The sequence below is a fragment of the Ornithorhynchus anatinus genome, chromosome X3 (assembly GCF_004115215.2).
Source record: "Ornithorhynchus anatinus isolate Pmale09 chromosome X3, mOrnAna1.pri.v4, whole genome shotgun sequence".
NCBI lineage: Eukaryota > Metazoa > Chordata > Mammalia > Monotremata > Ornithorhynchidae > Ornithorhynchus > Ornithorhynchus anatinus.
The window spans coordinates 23,815,869-23,841,464 of record NC_041751.1 but is presented as its reverse complement, the minus strand read 5'-3'; the positions used below and the strand labels follow the sequence as shown (position 1 = coordinate 23,841,464).

The 25,596-nt window shown below is 44.4% G+C and overlaps 1 long non-coding RNA gene across 1 annotated transcript in view; it reads left to right on the top strand.

The window, feature by feature from the left end:
• Positions 1 to 19,330, top strand: part of LOC114807671 — a 42,468-nt gene extending 23,138 nt beyond the window's left edge. The window contains exons 2-3 of the long non-coding RNA XR_003755740.2: positions 13,405 to 13,628; positions 19,099 to 19,330. This is a non-coding gene — a long non-coding RNA (uncharacterized LOC114807671). The remainder of the gene's footprint in view (positions 1 to 13,404; positions 13,629 to 19,098) is intronic.
• The last annotated feature ends 6,266 nt before the right edge of the window (positions 19,331 to 25,596 follow it).

The following is a 25,596-nucleotide window of genomic DNA, read 5'->3' as shown; positions in this document are numbered from 1 at the left end:
GCCTCTGGAGACAGAACCCCACTCTCCACACCTACATACCTTATTAAAATCACATCTCCTCCCAGAAGCCTTCCCTGACTAAGCCCTCACTTCCTCTTCTCCCACTCCCTTCTATATCACCACTGCAGTTGCATTTGAACCCTTCACTCACCCCATCCTCAGCCCCACAAATGGGGATTGAGACTGTGAGCCCCATAGGGGTTAGGGACCGTATCCAATCCGATTTGTTTGTATCCACCCCAACACTTAGTACAGTGCCTGGCAAATAGTAAGTGCTTAATATCACAATTATTATTTTTATATTCATTATTTATATATATAAATGTCTGTCTCCCCACTCTAGACTAGGTAGGGAGTGTCTAACAACTTTGCTATATTGTACTCTCCCAAGCATTTAATAGAGTGCTCTGCCCACAGTAAACTCTCAATAAATATGATTGATTGAGATTGAGAAGGTTGGTACTGGAGGAGTGAAATGTGTCTTTTGGGCTGTAGTAGGAAATCAGAGAGGTAGGTAGAAGGGGAAGAGCTGATCGAGTGCTTTGAAACTAATGGCAAAAAGTTTCTGTTTGATGTGGAGATGGATGGGAAACCACTGGAGGTTTCTCTGAGTGGGGAGATGTGCACTGAATGAATTTTTATTCATTCAATCTTATTTATTGAGCACTAACTCTGTACTACCGCTTTCTGCTCACAACCTGCAACCTTGCCACCTCACTCACACTCTCATGCCTCAAATTTGGTCCTCACCTATCACCACCTCTGGACTCTTCCTATCCCAGGCTATCATCTCAGCTCACCTGGACTCTCTTCCATCTCTCCCACCCTCAGCTCCTCCCTCTCCAGCAATCTCAGCTCCCTCAGCCCCTTATCCCTTCATCACTCTCTCACCTCCTACCCACAAGCCCTGTATCACTGCAACAGTTCAGCTGGTGGAAATATAAGCTCCAGGACAATTTCTCCCACTACAAATTCACACTCCCCTTCTTTAACTTAACTTTTTCTTTTGCTATCACTCCCTCTTAGCCTCCTCCCCTCCCACACTGCCATCTTCAACCTCTCACTTTCCAACGGCTCCTTCTCCTCTGCCTTCAAACACTTTCAAGTCCTTCCCATTTCAAAAAGTCCTTTCTCTTTCTCAAGGTCTCCTCCAGCTATCGCCCCACCTACCTCTTCCTATGCCTGACCCAACTCTTGGAATGTGTATTATACACATTCCGTTTTCATTTTCTTTCCATTACTCTCTTCTTGACCTTCTGCAATCTGCCTTTGGATCCCTTCACTCCGCCAAGACTGCTCTCTCCAAAGTCACCAATGACCTTCTGTAGCCAAGTCCAAAAGACTACTTCATCCTGATCCTTCGACTGTTTTTGACCTCATGGATCACTTTTTCCTCCTCAAAAGAACACTTGATTTTGTTGACACAGTACTATCCTGGTTCTCCTACCTTACCTCTCTGATCACTCCTTCTCAGTGTCATTTATTGGCTCCTCTACTCATCCGCTTGCTGTGGGTTTCTGTTCTAGGTAGGTTCTTTACTCTTGTATTATATTTACTCTCTTGGGCACCTCATCTACTAACATAGCTTCAACTACCACCGCAATGTGAATGACTACCAAATCTATTTTTAGATCTGACCTCTCATCTTCTTGGCAATCCTGCATCTCCTCATGCCTCTAGGACATCTCTCCTAATCCCACTCTTCTGATCAGCAATATTACTTTTCCTCCCTTATGAACTTCTTGGCCCTTTGCCCCCACCAATTATTCCAGATCTTAAACTTCTTTCTGGTGCTCCCACCTTCCCCCTTCTTACATCTGGTGATTTTGCCAACTACTTTGTTGAAAAAATAGAAACCTTTGGGTGTGAGCTCCACGAAGTTTTCCCCTCACCTCCCCAATTCCCTCCTGGCCCCACCTCCACTTTCTCATTCTTCTCACTTTCTCTCAAGAGGAGAACTCCTGCCTTATCTCAAAATCAACCCCTTCTAACCACAGAAATGTTAGGGTAACTGGTAGAACCGAGCACAGTAAGAAGGAAAAACTTTGGTTGGAGGAGAAAAATATAGAACAGGCTCCATGGGTAAACATGGGAAGGATGGTTACCTGGATTTTAATAATGTTGCCGGCCCATGCCCATAACCACATGCCCCAAATGGGCACCACTGACACACATCACCTGAGCATGTCATCACTCACAGTCATGACACAGAAAGGCTCATGAATACCTCTATCAATCGATCAGTGGTATTTATTGAGCAATTACTGTGTGCAGAGCCCTGTATTAAGCACTTGGGAGAGTACAATACAACAGAGTAGTTGGTAGACATATTTCCTGCCCACAATGATCTTACAGCCTAGACCACGGCATGGAAATCTGTTGTAGCATGGGTGGAGCATGTGATCTGGCCCAAGACAAAGCAAATAACCAAAGCCTGCTCATCCTCCCATCCCCTATCTCCAGCCAAAGTTCCCAGAGGGATTCCTATCTGGGGTAAGGTAAGTCTAATATGGCAGTGTCCTTATTATCCTCATTTATTACTGCTGCTTATGTTAGATGCTTTTGTAAATAACTTCTATTATATGTGACACTAAGGAGTCACTAAGAACGACTAAGGTGAAGTTTTGGAAGGGGTAACTAGCTCTCTTTTCTTTATCTCATTCTGTGGAGAACTCTTCTGAAGCAGATTTTTATTTCCCTGGTCCATGGGTCTTCCAGATAGTTCTCCCAGAGTTCTACCAAGACAAATGAACACCTCTTAATCCTGGGGACAGAATGGTGGGAAAGACACTGTCCACAATGCACACTCCTCCCTTTCTGAGCCTTTAGGATGCTGATTAAAAAAAGAAAAATCTCTGGAGTTGGGGAGGGTGTATATTGACAGTGGGAGAAGTGGGAAAACTGCTTCACTTGACTTCCTGGCCCTCACACTCAATTCCTTAGTAGGGATTTCTTAGCACTAACTTTGACTTCCTGCTCTGCTGACTGGACTCTGCTCTGCTGACCTTCTCCAGGGCCTTTCTGGCCCTCTTTATCAGAAGAGAGAATATGCAGTCCAATGATCACGTAGGGAAAACCATCCATCCCAACACAAAAAGCGTACTTACAATCAATAGAAATGAGAGGAGAGGCAGGAGAAACTCGCCAACTAAGCCCTCATTTCCCCCATTCCCTCTCCCTTCTGCTTTATCCTTGCACTTGGATTTATACCTTTTATTCAACCCACCTTCAGCTCCACAGCACTTATGTGCCTATCTGTAATTTTAATATGTCTCACCCTCTAGACTGTAAGCTCACTGTGGGCAGTGAATATGTCTACCTACTCTGGTACACTGTACTCTCGCATTGCTCTGCACACAGTATGTGCTCAATAAATACGATAGATTGATGTGTCATTTCAATTTCCATTCACCATGTCCTGCTGCTTCACCTTGCAGGTGCAAAGGGTCTGAGACCTAAAATACCCTGAAGACTTTCACTACAGGATGGTCTAAAGCCAAGTGAAAAAGATCCAAGAGAGTAATCCTCCTTGTGCTACCCCCACCTATGTAGCAAAAGGTGTGTCTGAGGGGTTTTGATCTTATAGCAAGTTAAGCCTCTGGAACAGGAGGGCAAGAAGAGTCAAGGGTCAGTGCTTACTGCAGGGGCTAGGAAGTGAGGGTGTAGCGGTTCAGAGTACTACTACTAATAATAATGATTGTGGAATCTCTTAGGTGCTTACTATGTACCAAGCACTGGAGTACGTACAAGATAATCAGGTTCTTCCTGTCCTCCTCTTCATTTTCCCATCACAGTAGACGGCATCACCATCCTTCCTTTCTCACAACCCCGTAGCCTTGGTGTCATCCTTGACTCCTCTCTATCTCTCTCTCTCTCTCTCTCTCTCTCATTCAACCCACATATTCAAGCCATCACTAAATCCTGTCGGTCCCAATTTCACGACATCGCTAAAATCTACCCTTTCCTCTCCATCCATCCTGCTACTACTTTAATACAATCACTCATCCTATCCCGCGTGGATTATTGCATCACCCTCTTTGCTGACATCCCAGCTTCCTGCCTCTCCCCACTCCAGTCCGTACTTCACTCTGCTGCCTGGATAATTTTTCTACAAAAATGTCTAGGACATGTCACCCCACTCCTCAAAAAGCTCCAGTGGTTATCCATCCATCTCCGCACCCAACAGAAACTCCTCACCATTGGCCTTAAAGCAGTCCACCACCTTGCTCTCTCTTACCTCCCCTCCCCTCTCTACCACCCAGCCCACACACTTCGCTCCTCTAGTGTTAACCCCCTCACTGTGTCTCCGTCTCGCCACCGACCCCCCGCTCACATCCTGCCTCAGGCCTAGAATGCCCTCTCTCCTAAAATCCGACTGACAGCTACTCCTCCTTCACCCCCCAAAAGTCTTATTGAAGGCACATATCCTCCAAGATGCCTTTCTAGACTAAGCCCCCCGCCCCCCTTCCTCTTCTTCCACTCCCTTCTGCACTTCCCTGACTTGCTCCCTTTGTTCTTCCCACCTCTCCCCGACACCAGCCCCACTGCACTTATAAGTAGGTATCTGCAATTTATTTGTATTGATGTCTGTCTCCCCCCTCTAGACTGTAAACTCACTGTGGGCAGGGAATGTGTCTGTTTATTGTTGTACTGTGCTTTCCCAAGTGCTTAGTACAGTGCTCTGCACACAGTAAGCGCTTAATAACTATGATTGAGGTCAGACACAGTCCCTCATAGTGATCACTGTCTAAGTATGAGGGAGAACAACTGATTCCCCATTTTACAGATAAAGAAACTGAGACCCAGGGAAGTTAAGTGATTTGCCCAAGGTCACACAGCAGACCAGTGACTGCTGTCTGAGAAACAGCATGGTTTAGAGGAAAGTGCATGGGCCTGGGAGTCAGAGGATCTGGGTTCTAATCCTGACTCTGCCACTTGTATGCCCTATGGCCTTGTCATTTACGTATGTCATTTATCTTCTCTGTGCCTCAGTTACTTCATCTGAAAAACTGGGATTAAAGCCTGTGAGCCCCAGGTGGGACAGAATAATAATAATGATGGTATTTATTAAGTGCTTACTATGTGCCGGTCACTGTACAAAGCACTGGGGTGGATACAAGCAGAACGGGTTGTACACAGTCCCCGTCCCACATAGGGCTCACAGACTAAATCCCCATTTTACAGTTGAGGCAACTGAGGAACAGAGAAGTGACTTTCTCAAGGTCACACATCAGGCAAATGGTGGAACCGGGATTTAGAACCCATGACCCTCTGACTCGCAGGCCTATGCTCTACCCACTACATCATGCCGCTTCTCAGGTTCGACTGTGTCCAACCTGATGAGCTTGTATCTACTTCAGCACATCATACAGTGCCTGCCACATAGTAAGCACTTAGCAGAAACCATTGAAAAGGAAAGCAGCAGCTCTGGAATTAGAACCCAGTGCCTTTGACTCCCAGGCCCATGCTCTGCCCACTAGGTTCACACTTCTTCTCTTGAGTAGAGCATCATCATTACCATAATCATCACTGCCACCTCCATTTATTATTTAATTGAAGAGTCGAGGCCGAGGTGGAGAGAATCAACAGCAGGCTTGGATTCAAGCCATTTGTCTTGAATTACAAGGATCCCTTGTGACAAATCCTTGAAAAAGTTAATCATCAACAAGAATATCTCATGTCACAATGACAAAAATCTAAGTTTCATCATCGACTAAATCAGTCCCTAGATAAGGGTTACAGTAAAGGTTAAGGTGGGTCCTTGGTTTGGTCGAAGTTTGTCTTGTTGTTGATTGAGTACATTGCTTAAAACGTAAATCGCATGATGGCTGATTCTTTATAAGGCCGCACCCTACCCCTCCCTCTGCTTTCTGACAGTTAAAGAACTTACTCTAACCCCTTTCCTCTAACCCTGAAAAACTACTCATCCAGGGATGCTGTTGGCCGGCCCTTTAGCAAATAAAGAGAATAAATATCCTTATAAATCATCCACTGTGGGGAAAGGTGAAAGATGAAGCCTATCAAACCCAGGAACTTAAAGACCTTCAGTGTCACAACCCAAAACACATCATCCTTGTTAGAAGGCTAGGGCTGCCTGTGTTGTGATCCTCTGCCAAGATCAGGCTTTCAGACCCTCCCAAGCTCAGAGAGGGCCCTGTGACTCTGCCTCTAGAGCTTAATGGAGGTGTCCTCATCCTGTGACTTATCCAAAACTTTGTGGGGGGGTGGGGGAGTGAAAAAATACACAAAACAGACAGAGAAGCCATTCAGCGTTTAAAAGCCTTACTAACACCAGGAGGAATACTAACTGAATTTAGTGCCCCAGAGTGGGGATTTAATAGGATTATAAAGAAAAACCATGCATAAACAACAACAGGAGATTTGATTTGCTGCTGCTCTAATTTATCAAACCCAGAAGACTCAGTGGTCCACCTCCAAAAGATTCCATTTGACCACCACATTTTAACCTAACTCAGCAGGAAATTACTTGGGGGACAAGGCAGGAAAAAAAAACAAAATAAGAAACCTGCCAGATTTTCAGCACATGCTTTCAAATTTTACTGTGAGATACTTCTCGAAATAGCCAAGTTTACTCCAGCCTGAAACTATATGTGATAAGGAACAATAAAACCTAGAACAACTGGGAGAATGGGAAACCTGCAACTCAGCAATAAATAGGAGAAGGATTAGAAGGAAGAAGAAGAAGACTAGAGTGGGGTCAGGGCATGAGGGAAGAGGGACAGTCAAACAATCTAACAATAGTATTTATTGAGGCTTGCTTTCTGCAAAGCACTCAACTGAAGGCTTGGGAGAATATAATAGAGCAAGTAGACATGATCCGGGCCCTCAAGGAGTTTAAGTTGTATCCATTAACTGGATAACTGATCCCAGGATAATGGAGACTTGGCTGAGACAATATTTGAATGCTTAGATAAATGGAGAAAGGAATTTTCTTTGTTTCTCTTTTCTTTCTCTTTGGTTTGTGTCCTACTTGCCGAACTGTCAGTTTGCCTACTCTTTTGGTGAATGGAATTTCTCAAGGTTTAATTAGTTCTCAATCATTCTCAGAACAATCTGAAAGGAAATTGTTCTTCCTCATGTTAATTTGCTCGTACTTGAGTATTTTGATGACTTATTGGCTGTCAAAATTGCCTTTGGTGTTTGAATACTGCTGTTCATAGCCATGGAAATTTTAAAGGCCTCCACTGGATGGCTCCTCTAATTTTTTTTAACAGTATTTATGTGCTTACTATGTGTCAAACATTGTTCTAAGCACCGTGGTAGGTATGAGTTAATTTGGTTGGACCCAGTCCCCATTCTGCATGGGGCTCGCAGTCTTGGTAGGAGTGAGAACCTTTATGATCTTACCTCATTTCATGATTTATGATCAGCCTGCTCAGAACAATGCTGCTGCCATCCAAATGTAAATCTGGAAACCATTAACAGAAATGCACTGACTCAGCTGTAATTAGGATGCTAGAGAGAAATAACATTTTCCAGCCCACCAGCACCCCAAAGTTGAGGATTTTGCAGACAAAAGAGCAGGGGTTTAGGAGTCAGAGGACCCGGGTTTTGATCCCAGCTCCTCCATACGTCTGCTGTGTGACTTTGGGCAAGGCACTTCATTTCTCTGTGCCTCGGTTCCCTCATCTGTAAAATGGGGATTGAGACTGTGAGCCCTATGTGGGACAGGGACTGTGTCCCTCGATTATCTTATATCTACCCCGGGACTTAGTACAGTACCTGGTACATAGTAAGCACTTAACAAATACCACTATTATCATTATGAAATTCAACATTTTAAATCGAGCGTTTCATTCACACCCTAACTGCCCAGGGCTCTTCCCCAGGTCTTTTGGACAGAACACCAGGGTGTTAGGGAGCAAACTGAAACAAAAAAAGAGGGCAGTCCAGAACTGACCTCTCTGTTAAACAGGAAGAGGAGTTTGCTTTCCTTGATCCAGCTCAGCTTCACCCCAGGTGGGAGAAAACAGAGTAAAGTCTGGGACCACAGCACTTAGTGGTGAATTAGTAGGGTTTCTGGCCACCCTCTGCCCTCCCTCCCTCTGATTCCCCTTCTAGTCTTTCAGATGAGTCTGCCTGTTTTCTTGTTTTGATGTCTCTCTCGCCCCTTCTAGACTGTGAGCCTGTTGTTGGGTAGGGATTGTATCTCTCTGTTGCTGAATTGTACTTTCCAGGCACTTAGTACAGTGCTCTGCACACAATAAGCGCTCAATAAATATGACTGAATGAATGGAGAGGTACCCTCGGGTCTGCCATACGTATGCTTTCAATAAGCGTTTTAGGTAGGAGGTGATTAGGGAATTAGATGTTCTTCTGACAACGCAAGACTGTTTGGACTTGGCATGCTGAGTTACCAGAGAAATAATAATAATAATTTTGGAATTTGTTAAGTGCTTATTATGTGCCAAGCACTGTTCTAAGTGCTGGGGTAGATACAGAGCAATCAGGTTGTCCCACGTGAGACTCACAGTCTTAATCCCCATTTTACAGATGAGGTAACTGAGGCACCGAGAAGTGAAGTGACTTGCCCAAAGTCACACAGCTCACAGGTGGCAGAGCTGGGATTAGAACCCATGACCTCTGACTCCTAAAGCCCATGCTCTTCCCCCTGAGCCACGCTGCTTCCCCAGAAATGCCTGCTACATAGTAAGCACTTTATACCATTGGGGAAAAAAAAAAGCTCCTTGTGCACAGATGAACTTGCACATGGCAGTGGAACCAGTGAATATTACAACATGTTTTCCTTAATTTTTGCCTCCCCCACTAGACTGTAAATTTGTTTTGGACAGGGAATGTGTCCGTTTATTGTTGTACTTTCCCAAGCTTTTAAGAGTACAGTGCTCTGCACTCAGTAAGCACTCAATAAATGATTGACTGACTGAAATACCATCATTATTGGCATCATCATCAAGGATTTGCAAGTCTTAAGCAGCATGGTGTTGTTCATGACCAGCTGCAATGGATCCCTGTTGCACAGGTGCTTGTACTGTGATGTATAGCAACGGGGATTAAACCTAAGGTAAGTCTTTCTCCCCCATCAAAAAAGAGTTTATTTTTCATTCTTGCTTCACCTACTTGAAATTCATTTTAATGTCTGTCTCCCTGACGAGATTGAAAGCTCCTTGAGGAGAGGGACTGGGTCTACCAACTCCTTTGTACAGTACTCTCCCAAGCACATGGTACAGTGCTCTGCACACAGTGCTCGGCTCAATCAAAGCCACTGGTTTATTGCTGGATCGAGTCATTCTTGCCAGCTTGCCTTTGGGGCAGAGGGACTCATTAAGGGGGGAAAAAGACAAACTAAAGAATCTCTCAGTACGAGAAAGCCATTTTAGAGCAAAGCAGAGTTCTACAAGGGACTACAGCCCACACATGCAGGACAAAGAAAAGCAGCCAGATTCTCTCCAAAAGCTCTAACTTTGGTGCATCTCAGCAAAAGAGCACTGAGTTAGATTTTCCTAGCAGGTCCATCAAAATCAATCTCTCAAACATTCACAGTTATTGAACACTTACTGAATGCAGAGCACTGTACGAAGCACTTGAGAGAATACAATTTAATAGTTTGTGGACATGTTCCTTGTCCACAAAGAGCACACGGTCTAGAGAGAAAAGAAAAATGACCTTTGGGATTCATGAATGCAATTATTGTATGGTTTTTGGGGTTGTTTTTTTTTTGCAGTTGGAAGGTTACAGTGGCAACAGAAAAAATATAGTGGGGACACTTCATAGCTCTGAATATAAAGTTAAGGCTAACTTTTTAGCTAAAGACCAGAAAAAAGAGCAAACGGGATTCAAACAATGTGTCTTGATGACGGATCATCACTGGAAACAGGAAAGAGAGTTAGATTAGAAAGTTATTGGTCTTGGGGTGAAAATGCCCAAATGCAATCCCGAGTATGGAACGTCCCTGTGAGAGAAGGCTGGATGGCTGCTCTTGAATTTCACAGGAATAGGTGAAAGCAGCTGAACCCAGCCAAGCCCCAAGGAATTTTAGCTGTAAATCACCCACACTGAGGGCAGAGATTAGAACCCTTGATCTCCTGATCCTCAGGCATCTTGGATAGTTTTGCCTGCCATCAGCTGCTTTCTTCTTTGGGAATCGTCTTCAGTAAAAATGGCAATCTGATTTTGGCCCCTCCCTCTAGCACGATGGCAGCTCAGGTTTAGCTCTTACTGCTCCTCCCTTCCTTTTTTTTGGCATTTCTCATGGATCTCAAAGGTGGGGGAAAAAAGGGAAGAAAATTCCTTTCTAGTCATGGGACTCCACAACTAATCTCATCAATCTTTCCCATTAAATCTGGAACCTCACACGCCACCAAGAAGGCAGCAGGTTGGATTGTTTTCCCCATTTTCATATTGTGATTCTCAGAAAAATAATAACCATGGAATGAGCTAATATGCTTTGGGAACAAATTAGGAACAAGTCACTCATAATGCTGATTGTCACTAATGAGTCCCCAAGCAGGCTTCTCACCGAGACCGCAAAAACTAATGAGGCACAGACAGACACACCAGACCACAGAGATTTCATTAACCACGAGCATCAAATGCAAGGAGGCAGAGGCTGGCCTTGAAAGTCCCTCTTTCTGATCTCTGACCCTAAATTAGATGTTTTACCTTAACTGATGCTGAGGGAAAAGACAGAGAAGGAAAAATTATTCTTGATATTCAAATTCAGATTCCTCGTTAGAGTTATCATGCACACTACATGCCCCTGCTTTTCACAGCCTCCTCTTCTTGGAATTCCCTCCTCCTTAATCCCCATGGAGTGGGTATACTCTTGGAGGCCACTATCAAAGGCTGAGAGTAACTTTCAGATGTTAAGCTCATCACACCACCAAATCTCCCCTCCCCTCCCCTCCACCCTCCCATCTCACCTGCCTTCACAGCCCTCTGATTTGGATCAGGCTGGGCCCCTGTGGCTCCATGTTCGGCAACTCTTTTTAAGGTATTTGTTAAACTCTTACTATGTTCCAGGCACTATACTAAGCCCTTCATTAGAGAAGCCACCTCTCTTTGACCAATCAAGTAACAGAGCAAAATAAACAAAGCTTTGGTTGGGCAAACTAAATTGTCAATAAGGCACAGATGCTGGGATTGGGGTTGAGGATGCTTTTTTGAAGCCTCAAAAGGCAATGTTAGCTTAGTTTTCTGAGCCTTATTCATATTAACGTCTGTCTCCCCCACTAGACTGTAAGCTCACTGTGGGCAGGAAACATGTCAACCAACTCTATTATCTTCTCCTGTACCAAGCGCTTCGTTCAGTGCTTTGTAAACAGTAAGTACTCAATAAATATGATTGATGGAAATGTGACTGATCCCTTCGGGTGATCCCCTTTTCCAGTTGAGTTGATGATGATGATGATGATGATGTTGGTATTTGTTAAGTGCTTACTATGTGCAGAGCACTGTTCTAAGCGCTGGGGTAGATACAGGGTAATCAGGTTGTCCCACGTGAGACTCACAGTTGATCCCCATTTTACAGATGAGGGAACTGAGGCACAGAGAAGTGAAGTGACTTGCCCACAGTCACGCAGCTGACAAGTGGCAGAGCCGGGATTCGAACCCATGAACTCTGACTCCCAAGCCCGGGCTCTTTCCTAGGCCCGGGATCTCTAAGGAGAGGAAGATGCCCTGGCCCTCCTACTTGCCGGCTGCATGACTTTGGGCAAGTCACTTAAATTCTGTGCCTCAGTTTCTTCATCTGTAAAATGGGGATAAAATACCTGCTCTAATTCCCTCCCCTCTTAGAGGGTGAGCCCCGTGTAAGACAGGGACTGTCTCTGATCTAATTATCTCATGTCTACCTTGGCTCATAACATAGTACTTGGTACAAAGATATTGCTCAATGAATGCCATAAAAAAAAAAAAATCGGAAGACCGAGAAAACACAAGACAGAATTGAGGCTCCAGGCTAATTCTTTCCCAATAGGGTTATGGACTATACAGGCTAATAAAGACAGTTGGGCTGAAATGAGATACAGACACAGATGCGTGGAAGGAAGGGAAGGACAGGGGAGAAGACCTGGATGGACCAATGAGGGGAATGCCCTATAGTTTTGAAGATCCCTCAAGTTTCTACTAAAGGATTTGTAAACCAGTTACCAGATTTTTGAAATTTATCCTTTACGGTTCATTCATTTATTCATTCCTATTTATTGAGCGCTAAACTGCACTAATAATCCAATTCTCCAGGTCCCTCAGCCCTTGCCCTGGTTCCAGGGCCTGGGATTTGCACTTTTAAATATAGAGTTGTCCTTTATATTCAAAGACACCACTGAGAGCATAATTCATCTATCATATTATTGAGGGCTTACTGTGTACAGAGTACTGTACTAAGCACTTGGGAGAGTACAATGTAACAGTTGGTAAACACGTTCCCTGCCCACAACAAGCTTACAGTCTAGAGGTGGGGACCGACATGAATATAAATAGATTAAATTATGGATCTGTACATAAGTGCTATGAGGTTGAGGGAGGGGTGAAGAAAGGGTGCAAATCACACTGTAAGGCGACTGCAGAAGGGAAAGGGAGAAGAGGAAATGAAAGCATAGTCAGAGAAGGAGTCTTGGAAGAGATGTGCCTATAATAAGGCTTGGAAGGTGGGGGAGAGTAACTGTCGGAGAGAGGGCATTTCAGGCTCAGGCTGGACTTGGGGAGAGGAGCAGCGTGGCTCAGTGGAAAGAGCACGGGCTTGGGAGTCAGAGGTCATGGGTTCAAATCCCCGCGCTGCCACTTGTCAGCTGTGTGACTGTGGGCAAGTCACTTAAATTCTGTGCCTCAGTGACCTCATCTGTAAAATGGGGATTAAGACTGTGAGCCTCACGTCGGACAATCTGATTACCCTGTATCTACCCCAGCGCTTAGAACAGTGCTCTGCACATAGTAAGCGCTTAACAAATACCAACATTATTATTACTGGGCGAGAGGTCGGCGGCCTGATGGATGAGATTGAGGGGTACAGTGAGTAGGTCGTCATTAGATGGGCAAAGTGTGTAGGCTGGGTCGTAGTAGGAAATCAGGGAAGTAAGGTAGGAGGGGGCAAGGTGACTGCTCTAAAGCCTAATGGAAAGAGAACAGGTGAGAGAGTCAGAGGATCTGGGTTCTAATCCCAGTTCCACCACTTGCCTGCTGTGTGACCTTTGGCAAGTCATTAAATGTATCTGTGTCTGTTTTCCCCTCCATAAATTGGAAATTCAATACCTGTCCTCCCTTTTACTTAGACTGTGAGTCCCATGTGGGACAGGGACTATGCCAGCCCTGTTTAACTTGTATCTACCCCAGCACTTTGAACAGTGCTTGACTCATAGTAAGAGCTTATCAAATGTCACCATCAGCAGCAGCATAATAATTATTTATATCTTATTATTCAATTTGCAGGCCCTGAAATGGAATGTTTTGCCAAGCTACAACTTAAAACGGGATCAGCAAAATGTTTTCTTTCTTGGCAATCATCATGAAGTCATTGTCCAATTGAGGACATTAAACACTTCAGAGCTTCACTGTACGAGGTCTCCTAAAAGAACTGTGGTTCTTGGAATCGAATATCTCACCAGCAGTTACACAGGGGTGCACTTGTCATTACTTCAAGGGACTCTTGTGAGGTGAGAGGGGTTAATCTCTGTGGCAAGTTCTGAGCACCTACCTGAAAAGTGCTAAGTAAACACAAAGTAGTGTTACGATCATTATTTTTACAAGGTTGAAATTTAGAGACTGTGCCGCACCTAGAAGATAAAAGGCCAGAGAATGTATTCTTCAGCACTTTCTAGGAGGAGGGTGAGAAAGAGGCTCAAGTGAGAAGAAAACTCACTGTCAGAATATGAAGCAGTAGAGTTGTGTTTGTGCTATCTGCAGGGGGTGACATTTTGGTTTGAAAATAACTGTTTTGGGAGCTTTTTCTGAAAGTCAAGGAAGCCCAGTGCCCTGAGCCCCACCAAATGGTGTTGCTGTATTAATTACCGGGCTTACCCGAGGCTGACTTGAATGCCTCTGTCATCACATGCCAACCTCCCTAACTGGATACATTCCAGGGTCGAATTAAGATGGCTTCTGACATAGTTTAGGTATGAAAAGACATCTTAGAAAGCAGCTGACACAAAAATTACAGCCCCATTCTCCCCCAGTGTGCTTCTTTTTTTAAAGCCCTTTTCAGAGGGGAAAAAAGGAAGTTCTAGAAAAGGGACCCAGTATTCAAGTTCAAGTGGTTGAATGGTTCCTGGTCCCCAGAGACAAAATGACAAAATCAATATGATCTTCTCTGAGCTCGGATTAGGGATGTTATTGACCCATCAGAGCCTCTGAGGGTGTGAATCATACTTTAAACTCGTGGTGAACTTTGTTTTCTTCATTTCATTGTGCCTGCATTTTCTGCACCAGCAGTCATTCTCTGAGAGCCAGAGGAGCAGGTGACCCAACTTGGCATTTGTTATCCAAATACCTTAGTAGGAAGATAGCATACAAATCCTAGGGTGACATGCAAATCAGGAGTTTTCTGGAAGCAGCCGGGTAACAGCTCGGTTTAGCCTCTGGATAGCAGCAAAACCCCCAACCCCCTTGGCAAGAATGCTTGTTACATTTGCTTTCATTCATTCAACAGTATTTATTGAGCGCTTACTATGTGCAGAGCACTGTACTAAGCACTTGGAATGTTACAAATCGGTAACAGATAGAGACAGTCGCTGCCCTTTGACGGGTTTACAGTCTTATCGGGGGAGACGGACAGACGAGAACAATAGCAATAAATAGAATCGAGGGGATGAACATCTCATTAAAACAACAGCAAATAAATAGAATCAAGGCGATGTACATTTCATTAACAAAATAAATAGGGTAATGAAAATATACACAGTTGAGCAGACGAGTACAGTGCTGAGGGGATGGGAAGGGAGAGGGGGAGGAGCGGAGGGAGATGGGGGGAGAAGAGGGTTTCGCTGCGGAGAGGTGAAGGGGGGTGGGTAGAGGGAGTAGAGGGAGAAGGGGAGCTCAGTCTGGGAAGGCCTCTTGGAGGAGGTGAGCTGTAAGTAGGGTTTTGAAGAGGGGAAGAGAATCAGTTTGGCGGAGGTGAGGAGGGAGGGCATTCCAGGACCGCGGGAGGACGTGGTCCAGGGGTCGACGGCGGGATAGGCGAGAACGGGGGACGGTGAGGAGGTGGGCGGCAGAGGAGCGGAGCGGGCGGGGTGGGCAGTGGAAAGAGAGAAATCTTTCAGATCACTGCCATCATTATACAAGAGCTGTGAACAATACAAAACTCACGTGTAACTTCAGTCCGGCTTCAAGTGTCCAGGATTCACTATGCCACAGATCACCAAAATCTTGGGGCTCTGGGGAATTTTTAGGTTCCCCAGCCAAGACCGGAAAAATCGCTGGCAAATGAACAACTTTTTCATGGTTTCTGGTCAGCTGGAAACCCAGAGGTAATCCTGTGGAGAATCAGAGAGGGCTAGATCTGGTCAGAGAGGCTTCCTCACCTGTCGATAACCCTGAGGATTCATTCAGGAAAGTTAGGTGGGGTTTAGCCTATGACAGAACTGTCAGATTAAGCCAGTAACAGATGGGACCCACCCTTTGACTCAGACCGGTTCTGTCTGAGTGGGAAGTTAATGGTTGTAGGTATAAAGTGTAGAGAGGAAGAGGAGAGAGAAGGGTAGTGTATGAAAGAAGGGATGTGTGGAGGTTTGCTAAGGTTAGGAGTCCTGGTCGGTCAGTCATCAAACAATGGTATTTATTGGGCACTTACTGTGTGCAGGGTGGTATTTACTGAGTGCCTATCATGTTCAAAGCACTGTACTAAACATCCTCTCAGTTCTACCTCCACAGCATTGCTAAAATCCACCCTCGTCTCTCCATCCAAACTTGTCTGGTCTTATGCCGTCGAGTCGTTTGTGACCCAAAGCAACTCCATGGACACATCTGTCCCAGAACGCCCCACCTCCATCTGCAATCGTTCTGGTAGTGTATCCGTAGAGTTTCCTTGGTAAAAGTACAGAAGTGGTTTACCGCTGCCAACTTCCCCGCAGTAAACATGAGAACGAACCTTCCAACAATTCAGAAATGAAACCAGTGAGGGAGATGGCATTTAATGGGGGAAGGATGACAAGAAGATGAAGAGCAAAGCTATGATAGGATAGGTGGCTAAGGAAAAGTAGGTTGATTTCCATCACCTCTCTAATAGGGGTGGTGTTTATTCTGGGGATCATCGGTTAACCAGAAGTGATGAAACTGTTCCCAAAGTCTATAGAAATCTAGGAAGACCATGGAGATCAAACCTCCAATTACTCTTCACAAAGATTTGTTTCTATTTGGTTTGTAGCTGAAGAAAAAACAGTTTGCTCTTCTTAATAAAGGAAAGTTACATCATTTGCTGGAGCAAGTTTTCTTTCCAGTCAAGTTCCATCCTTGTCTGCAAAGTCTTTGTAGAAAAAGAATGACAACTGGCAGCCACCTACACCTCAAGCTGTTGCGAGGACCAACATATACATGAATGTTAAGTCCCTTGCAAACGTTAAACGCTGAACAGAGGGAGAGAAGTAAAATGACATATGGGGGTAACTTTTTTTTTTTCATCCTGTTCACAAGTAGTGAAAACCATCAAGGAGCTCAAAAGAACCACTATCAGGTAGTTGAGGTGAAAGCCCCCATTTTCCAAAAGGGGAGGTTGGCAGTAGGTTTGGTTTTTTTAGCAAATCCCCAAGTGGAGGAATTTCCTTGAAAAAATTTATTTCCAGGTATTGACATTTGGTAGATGGGGAAACAGAGATGCCCAAACCGTGGCCTGAACAAAATGGGGCTCCATTCACCAGCTCAAGAGGACAATATTCTTGATATTTAAGTGAATAATAATAATGGTACTAGCATCTGTGTGCCAAGAACTAGATACACGACACTAGATACACGATAATTGGTGGCTGTGAAAATCTTCCCACAACTTGGTGGTGAATAATGCTTCCCTAAGGGATAATGATTCCTAAATTCCTTGACATTTTTCAAAAAAAAAAGCTAAGAATTCAGTAGCAGTATTTTTTTTAGTGCTACATTTGGTACTTAAGAAGTACAGAATAACAAAATAACAGGGTTTTGCCCACAAGAAACTTACACTCTAATAGGATAGACAAATTACAAATATTATAGTAGTCAAAATAAATAATGGAATGTACAGTTTTAGTAGTAGTAATAGCCCGCTTGGATGTGGTGCACTGGACTAGGGACTGAAATAATGAAGTGACATGTTTCCTGCCCACAAGGAACTTTGAATAAACATGCGCACAAGAGTGAAGAGAATGGGTATGAACAAGTTCATAAGTGCTAGAATTGACTGATGGGTTGCCATTATCCCCGACTCATCTCTCTCATTCAACCCACATAACTAATGTCACCAAATCTTGTCAGTTCAACCTTCACAACATCTCTAAATCCTCCCTTTCCTCTCCACAAAATGCTACCATGTTAATCCAAGCACTTATCCTATCCCTCCTTGATTTATCTATCAGCCTCCTTGCTGACCTCCCTGCCTCCTGTTTCTCCCCACTCCAGTCTGTACTTCACGCTGCTGCCTGGATCATTTTTGTCCAAAATCATTCAATCCATGTTCCCCACTCCTCCAGTGGTTGCCTATCTATCTCTGCATCAAACAGGCACTCCTTACCATAGGCTTTAAAGCACTCAATCACCTTGCCACCTCCTACCTTAACTCCCTGATTTCCCACTACAACTCAGACCGGGCACTTTGCTTCTATAATGCCAACCTACTCACTGTACCTCAATCTGGTCTAACTTGCTGCCAGTTCCTCACCCACTTCCTGCCTCTGGCCTGGAACTCCCTCCTTCTTCATATCCAACAGATATTCACTCTCCCCACCTTCAAAACCTTATTAAAAACATGCCTCTTCCAAGAGGCTTTCCCTGACTAAGCCCTCATTTCCTCTTCTCCCACTCCCTTCTGTGTCATTAGGATTTGCATCTTTCATTCATCCCTCACTCAGCCCCTTAGCACTTAAGTACATATTTGTGATAATTTATCTATTTATATTAATGTCTTTCTTTCTCACTAGATTGTAAGCTCATTACGGGCAGGGAATGTTTATATTGTACTCTCCAAAGCACTTAGTATGATATTCTGCACACAGTATCTGTTCAATACATATAATTGATTGAAATACCATAATAAGTGAGTTTAAGATTGAGAAGAGCAGAGGAACCCAAACATTGCTTTGGGGGACACCTGCCATATGAGGATGAAAGGCAAAGGAGGAGCCAAGAAAGGAACTGTGAAGTGATCAGAGAGGTAGGAAGAAAACTAGATTAGTACTGCCAGGAAAACTGAGGTTTCCCTGTGAAAAAATGATAAACTGTACCCTGAGATAGTTATAGGGACACTGGCATCCTGCCAAAACAGTTTAAGAAATTATTATAGTGGCTTTCTGTTGTAAAATTTCTTCAGAAGCAGAAACTAAATCACATCAAAATTGCATCTCTGACTACAAGAAAATTGAGAAATTCACAGTCTGTAGCAACATTTTTCTCGATCAAAGTCCCTCTTCGCTGTGAATGGATGCAAAGGGAATAAAGACAGGAATTGCTGAAGGGAGGGTAAGGAGGATCCTAGAAAGAGGATCAATTACCATAGTTATTTAGAGGCAAGGGCATGATTGCTTTATGGTTTCTAGTTTTCCCCTTAAACATAATAAGGGAGTTGAAAGCCAGCTCAAGGTTTGGAGGAAGACTTTGGTTCCAGAGAGGAAATTCTTATTCCCTTCACTTCCTGGAAGAGGTGAGTCAAATCTTTCTGGGATAAAACAGAATGGTTTCGTGATGGGTTCATTCCTTTTCTCTGGTTATCTTCTAAAATGAATCTGAATTAAGGAGACCAGATGTCCGATTTAGATGGGAAATACAAGATTTTGTGGTGTTCCCTGCTCTCTGAGTCCTGAAGAAGCTAAAGAAAAGAAATGGTGGGATAAGAAGTGTGTGTATTTCAGGTGTTTTTGGGGTTTTTTTTTTGCGGTGGGGGGCCGGTGGGAGGAGTCACGATGGGAGGGAAAAAAATGCCCAGATCAGCATGTCTCCTTCCCTTTGTAGGAGAGGAAGGAATTGAAGGGGAAGTCAAGGAAGGATGCCTATGGCAGCCCTGACAGTTCTGTGACCCAGGGCCTGTATTGACTTTGGGGTCAAGACCAAACTCAGTGGTGCTGGACCTGGATATTCTTCCCTGTCTTGGGCCATGTCTCTGCTGGGCCTGCCAGACAGATGCTGTGGAGGAGGAAGAAGAGGAAGCAGCATGGCTTAGTGGAAAGAGCGTGGGCCTGGGAATCAGAGGACCTGTTCTAAACCCAGCTCCACCCCTTGTCTGCTGCTGTGAAAACTTAGGCAAGTCACTTCACTTCTAGCTACCTTTTTCCTCAACTGAAAAATAGGGATTCAATACCTGTTTCCCCTCCCCTTAGACTCGGAGCCCCAAGTGGGTCTCAGGGACTCTTTCAGACTTGATTATTTTGTATCTATTCCAGCAACTAGAACATAGTGAACATTTAACATAGTGAGCATCCCCCCTTCTAGACTGTGAGCCCATTGTTGGGTAGGGACTGTCCCTATCTGTTGCCGAATTGTACTTTCCAAGCGCTTTCATTCAACCATATTTATTGAGCGCCTCCTCTGTGCACAGCACAGTACTAAGTGCTTGGAAAGTACAGTTTGGCAACAGACAGAGACGATCCGATCCCTACCCAACAACGTGCTCACAGTCTAGAAGTGGGAGACAGACAACAAAAAAACCCAAAACAAGTAAACAGGCATCAATACCATCAAAACAGATAAATAGCTTAGTACAGTGCTCTGCAAACAGTAAGCTCTCAATAAATATGATTGAATGAATTTAACAAATACCCCTATTATCATTATTATTAGAATGGCCAATGTCAGTTTTTATGAATATCAGAGAGGGATACACCTATTACTCTCCCTCCATCCCCCCAGCTCCCTTCCCACTCCAAAGCCTTATTGAAGGCACATCTCCTCCAAGAGGCCTTCCCAGACCAAGCCTCACTTTTCCTCATCTCCCACTCCCTTCTGCATCACTCTGACTTGTTCCTTTTGCTCTCCCCCGCCCCCCCCCCCCAGCTCCACAGCACTTATCTCCTGGATAAGTATCTGTTATTTTATTTATTTGTATTGTCTGTCTCCCCACCTCTAGACCATGAGCATGAGAAGCAGCGCGGCTCAGTGGAAAGAGCCCGGGCTTTGGAGTCAGAGGTCAGGGGTTCGAATCCCGGCTCGGCCACTCGTCAGCTGTGTGACTTTGGGCGAGTCACTTAACTTCTCGGTGCCTCAGTTACCTCATCTGTAAAATGGGGATGAAGACTGTGAGCCCCACGTGGGACAACCTGATTCCCCTGTGTCTACCCCAGCGCTTAGAATGGTGCTTGGCACATAGTAAGCGCTTAACAAATACCAACATTATTATTATTATTATTATTATGAGCTCATTGTGGGCAGGGATTGACACTGTTTATTGTTGTATTGCTCTTTCCCAAGTACTTAGTGCAGAGCTCTGCACACAGTAAGCACTTAATAAATATGATTGAATGAATGAATGAATCGGATGTGAGTCACTGGGCACACAGTGCAACATGACGGCATCAAACACACCTTTTTGCAGAAGTACAATTACTCACCCCAGTATTTTTTTCTAGGAGAATCCTTGACACCCTCCCCTCTTCCCCACAGATTTCTCCAGGGCCTTTTCATTCCCCTCCCAGGTCCTTGCAGACATGGGCCCCAGTTCTGAGTACTGTGAAGGGATGCAGGGCACTGAAAATCAAATTACCAGACATGAAAGCATGCAATCCAACTTCTGTACTGGACAGGGAAAAGAACAGCTGCAAACTAAACTAAAACTGGGTTACTAAAACTGGACAACTGGCCATCATAATGCTTCCCCTGCTCCTCACACCCCTCCCCTTCTCTTCCTTTGGCCTTTTCAGTCATTCAATTGTATTTACTGACCACTTACTATGTGCAGAGCACTGTACTAAGCACTTGGGAGAATACAGTACAGCAATAAACTGACACATTCCCTGCCCACAGTGAGCTTGGGGTGGGGGTGGAAGGGAGAGACACACATCAATACAAATAAATTATAGATATGTACATAAGTGCTATGGGGCTGGGAGGGGGGAAGAAAAAAGGGAGTAAGTCAGGGTGGTGCAGAAGGGAGTAGGAGAAGAGGAAAGGAGGGGCTTAATCTGGGAAGGCCTCTTGGAGGAGGTGCACCTTTCATAAGGCTTTGAAGTGGGGGGAAGAGTGTCTGTCATATTTGAGGAGGGAGAGCATTCCAGGCCAGAGGCAGGATGCGGACTAAGGGTCGGCAGTGAGATAGGTGAGATGGAGGCCCAGTGAGCAGGTTAGCATTAGAGGAGCGAGGTGTGCAGGCTGGGTTGTTGAATCAGAGTAGCGAGGTGAGGTAGGAGGGGGCAAGGTGGTGGAGTGCTTTAAAGCCAGTAGTGAGGAGTTTTTGATGCAGAGGTGGATGGGCAATGACCGGAGGTTTTTTCCTCCCTCTTTCTTTTTTCCACTTTCCCCTTTAAACCTTTCCTCCTTTTCTCCCATTTTCCTTCTCTCTGTCCTCTCCTCAGTCTTCTTTCTGCCCCCCCCCCCCCATTTTGCCCACAGTTTCTAATTAATCAACAGTGTTTACTGAGGGTAGAACTCTATGCCAAATTCATCTAGACTAGCAGTCCCACATGTATTCTGACTTCCCTGTAATTTTTTTTTTCTGTATGTCATCAAACTAGTTTAATAACATACCTGTTCCAATTAGGTGAGAGAAACTTTTTATGTATTCAGTTGCAGCCTGTGGCAGAGTGGGGCTGTTTAAATTATGGCTGTCCCAACAACAGGAGTGGTAAGCTACAGCTTGGTGAGTGTAATAATATTTCATGAGCAGTTACAGTTCAAAGTCTTAGCTGCCTGAAAACAAGCAAAGATGAGGGAACAAATCACCAGATCCTCCTCCGGAGTGCCTTGGAGGTATGGTCATGAGAGATTCATACCCTCAATTCATGATGTGGGGAGTCCACAAAGACACTACACCATAAGCAGCGTGAGAAGCATGGCCACAGGCTTGAGAGTCGGAGGTCGTGGGTTCTAATTCCGACTCCACCACTTGTCTGCTGTGTGACCTTGGGCAAGTCACTTAACTTCTCTGGCACTCAGTGCCCTCATCTGTAAAATGGGGATGAAGACTGTGAGCCCCACGTGGGACAACCTGATTACCTTTTATCTACTCCAACTCTTAGAACAGTGCTTGGCACCCCTCTGGTACTCCTTCAAGAAGCTTTCTTTTGGGCATTTGGGGAAGTAGGATGACCTGGTGGAAAGAGCATGCGATTGCTGAGGATCTCTGTTCTAATCCCAGTTCTGTCACTGATTTCTTGTGTGATCTTGGGCAAGTCATTTAACCTCTCTGGGCCTCAGTTTCCTCAAATACGCCATGAGAATGATAACACCTACCTTCGTACTTAAATACCATTATTTTTATTATACCATTATTATTATTAAGACATACATGCACACCATATGAGTGGGGTGAGGTGCTATGGGGAATCCCTGCTGCAAACCTCCTTCGTCTGTGTCTCTAGAATATCACAGTTGAGAAGCAGTGTTTCTAGTGGATAAAGCATGGGCCTGGGAGTCAGAGAACCTGGATTCTAATCCCAACTCTCCCGCTTGCCTGCTGCGGGACCTTAGACAAGTCACTTAACTGCTCTATGCTTCAGTTTCCTCAACTGTAAAATGGGGATTCAATGCCTGTTCTCCCTCCTACTTAGACTGTGAATCCTATGTGGGACGGGGAACTGTTTCTGACCTGATTATCTTATACCTACCCCAATGCTTAGTACGGTTCAATGAATTGCATTAAGCACTGACTGTGTGCAGAGCACTGTACTAAATGCTCGGGAGAGTACAATATAACAATAAATCGACACATTCCTTGCCCACAAGGAGGTTACAGTCTAGAGTGTACAGTGTCTGGCACATAGTAAGAACTTATCAAATATGGCCATTATTGGAAAAAATTAGTGTCAGGGACAATAATAATAATAATGGTGGTATTTGTTAAGCACTTACTATGTGCCAAGCACTGTTCTAAGTGCTGGGGTAGATACAAGGTAAGCAGGTTGTCCCACATGGGGCTCACAGTCTTAATCCCCATTTTACAGATGAGGGAACTAAGGCACAGAGAAGGCTGAGGAAGCAGCGTGGCTCAGTGGAAAGAGCACGGGCTTTGGAGTCAGAGGTCATGGGTTCAAATCCCGGCTCGGCCATTTGGGCAAGTCACTTAACTTCTCGGTGCCTCAGTTACCTCATCTGTAAAATGGGGATGAAGACTGTGAGCCCCACGTGGGACAACCTAATTCCCTTGTATCTACCCCAGCGCTTAGAACAGTGCTCGGCACATAGTAAGCGCTTAACAAATACCAACATTATTATTACTATTATTATTAGAAGTTAAGTGATTTGCCCAAGGTCATAGAGCAGACAAGTGGTGGAGCTGGGATTAGAACCTGTCACTCTACTTCTGCCTGTCTGAAGCCCAGTATCTCCCAGGCTCTAGCCATAGGATTAGAATTCTTAGATTCTAAGCCCTCCACGGGACAAGGACTAGGTCTAATTCCCACCTTCCAGTGTTTAGTACAGTGTCCTGCATACAGTAAGCACTTAATAAATACTATTAAGCTAATTTTGCACCAAAGGTCTGTGTATTAGATATGGATGGATGGCCATTACTCCCAAACCCCTAGCCTCAGGGTTCCCCAGAGCTAGGATGCCTCAGATCTGATTTCTATAGATTTCAGCTTCCACAAAATGTAGGTACCTACTGTAGGCAGGAATCAGCTGGGATCATTCCACCATCACTCTGAATCTCCCTCCTTTCTGTTCCCCCAGGCAAAGGAAATTTGGAGACTGAAGATCCTTTAAAGAAGCTGTTTGATGAGGAACCTAGCATAAATGGCATTACTACATTTTCTGACATTTTTGCAATACTCTGCTGCCCAGCCTCAAACAGAAAAGTAGATAATAATAATGTTGGTATTTAAGCACTTACTATGTGCAAAGCACTGTTCTAAGCGCTGGGAGGGATACATGGTGATCAGGTTGCCCCATGTGGAGCTCACAGTCTTAATCCCCATTTTACAGATGAGGTAACTGAGGCACAGAGAAGTTAAGTGACATGCCCAAGGTCACACAGCTGACAAGTGGTGGAGCCAGGATTAGAACCCATGAACTCTGAATCCCAAGCCCCTGCTCTTTCCAGTGAGCCACGCTGAAATTCTGGTTCTCCTAAAATGGGTCATTAGTAATTTCAAGTCAAAGTGAATCTGTCTTCACCCCCCAAAGGAGTCTTTCTTAGTGGGTCTGTCACCTGGGACCTTCTTTCCTCTTCTTTAGAATGAAATCAATCTGGATCACCTCCAGGTGACTGTAAATCTTCTTGGGTCCAACATATAGCATAGCCGAGTTCAGACTGCTGGCAGCGCCACAGAGATAGTTTGGAATAGCAAGCTGGGCTGATAAACATTCTTGTTTACACAAAACCCATGTGGCTCAGTTTAAATCAACAGCAGAGGATGGCTCAATTCATAGAGCGTTTGCAACCAGCAGTTTCAAAGGGAGTTTATTTTACCTCACAAAGGGCTTCTTAATATAAATATTCTTGTTTATTATTACAAGCAATAATAAGAATATCCTATTTTAAGAAGCCTGTGAGCCACAGCAATCCTAACCCTTTAAAAAAAAGTTGGACAGACTAAATTATAAATATCACTGTAGTAAATGCTCATTGTTTTGTATTTGCTGAAATGATTTTCCTTTTCAAAGTCCTTTTCACCTGGGGTTTGCCAAAATGGAGATGTAAGCTATTAAAGAGTCCTAACAACCCTGTAACCCCAGAGCTCCAAATCTTTCCCTCTACCTCAGGAAGTCACCAGGGTGAAGTAGTCAACCCACTCAGGTGATAGTCACTTAAGCAGATGAATGGGTTAAACCCATTCACCTGTTTGAAATGTTGCTGTTGAGATGTGACATATTGGGATTTAGTTTAGACCAGAACTAAATTCCCGTGAAACCTGTGTATATATTTCAGAATATTTTCCTAAAGGAGACAAGGTTCTGGCACAAGCTTTCATTTTCCCTTCATTTTACAAATTTCTGCTTCCTATGACCAGACTCTGGGCTTTTAGTGGTGGAAACGTCAAGAGAAGAGCAACAAAAATGATTAAAAGGAAGGAAAATGAATCTCAGGAGAAAAAGTTAAAGAAATGGGAGCTGTTGGACTTGGAGAAGAGGAGGATAAGGTGGGAGTTAATAGCTGTGCCTGTTCAGAACAGATGTGGTTGTGGAAATAAATGTTCCTGTAGAAAATTCTAATGGCCTGAATCTATTTATGGTTTATTTTCATGATGCTGGCACAACGTTTAAAAAAAGAGTGAGTTAAGGCATCTCGCTGGTACTCTTTCAAGAAGTTTTCTTTTGGGCTTTTGGGGAAGTAGGATGACCTGGTAAAAAGAGCATGGGATT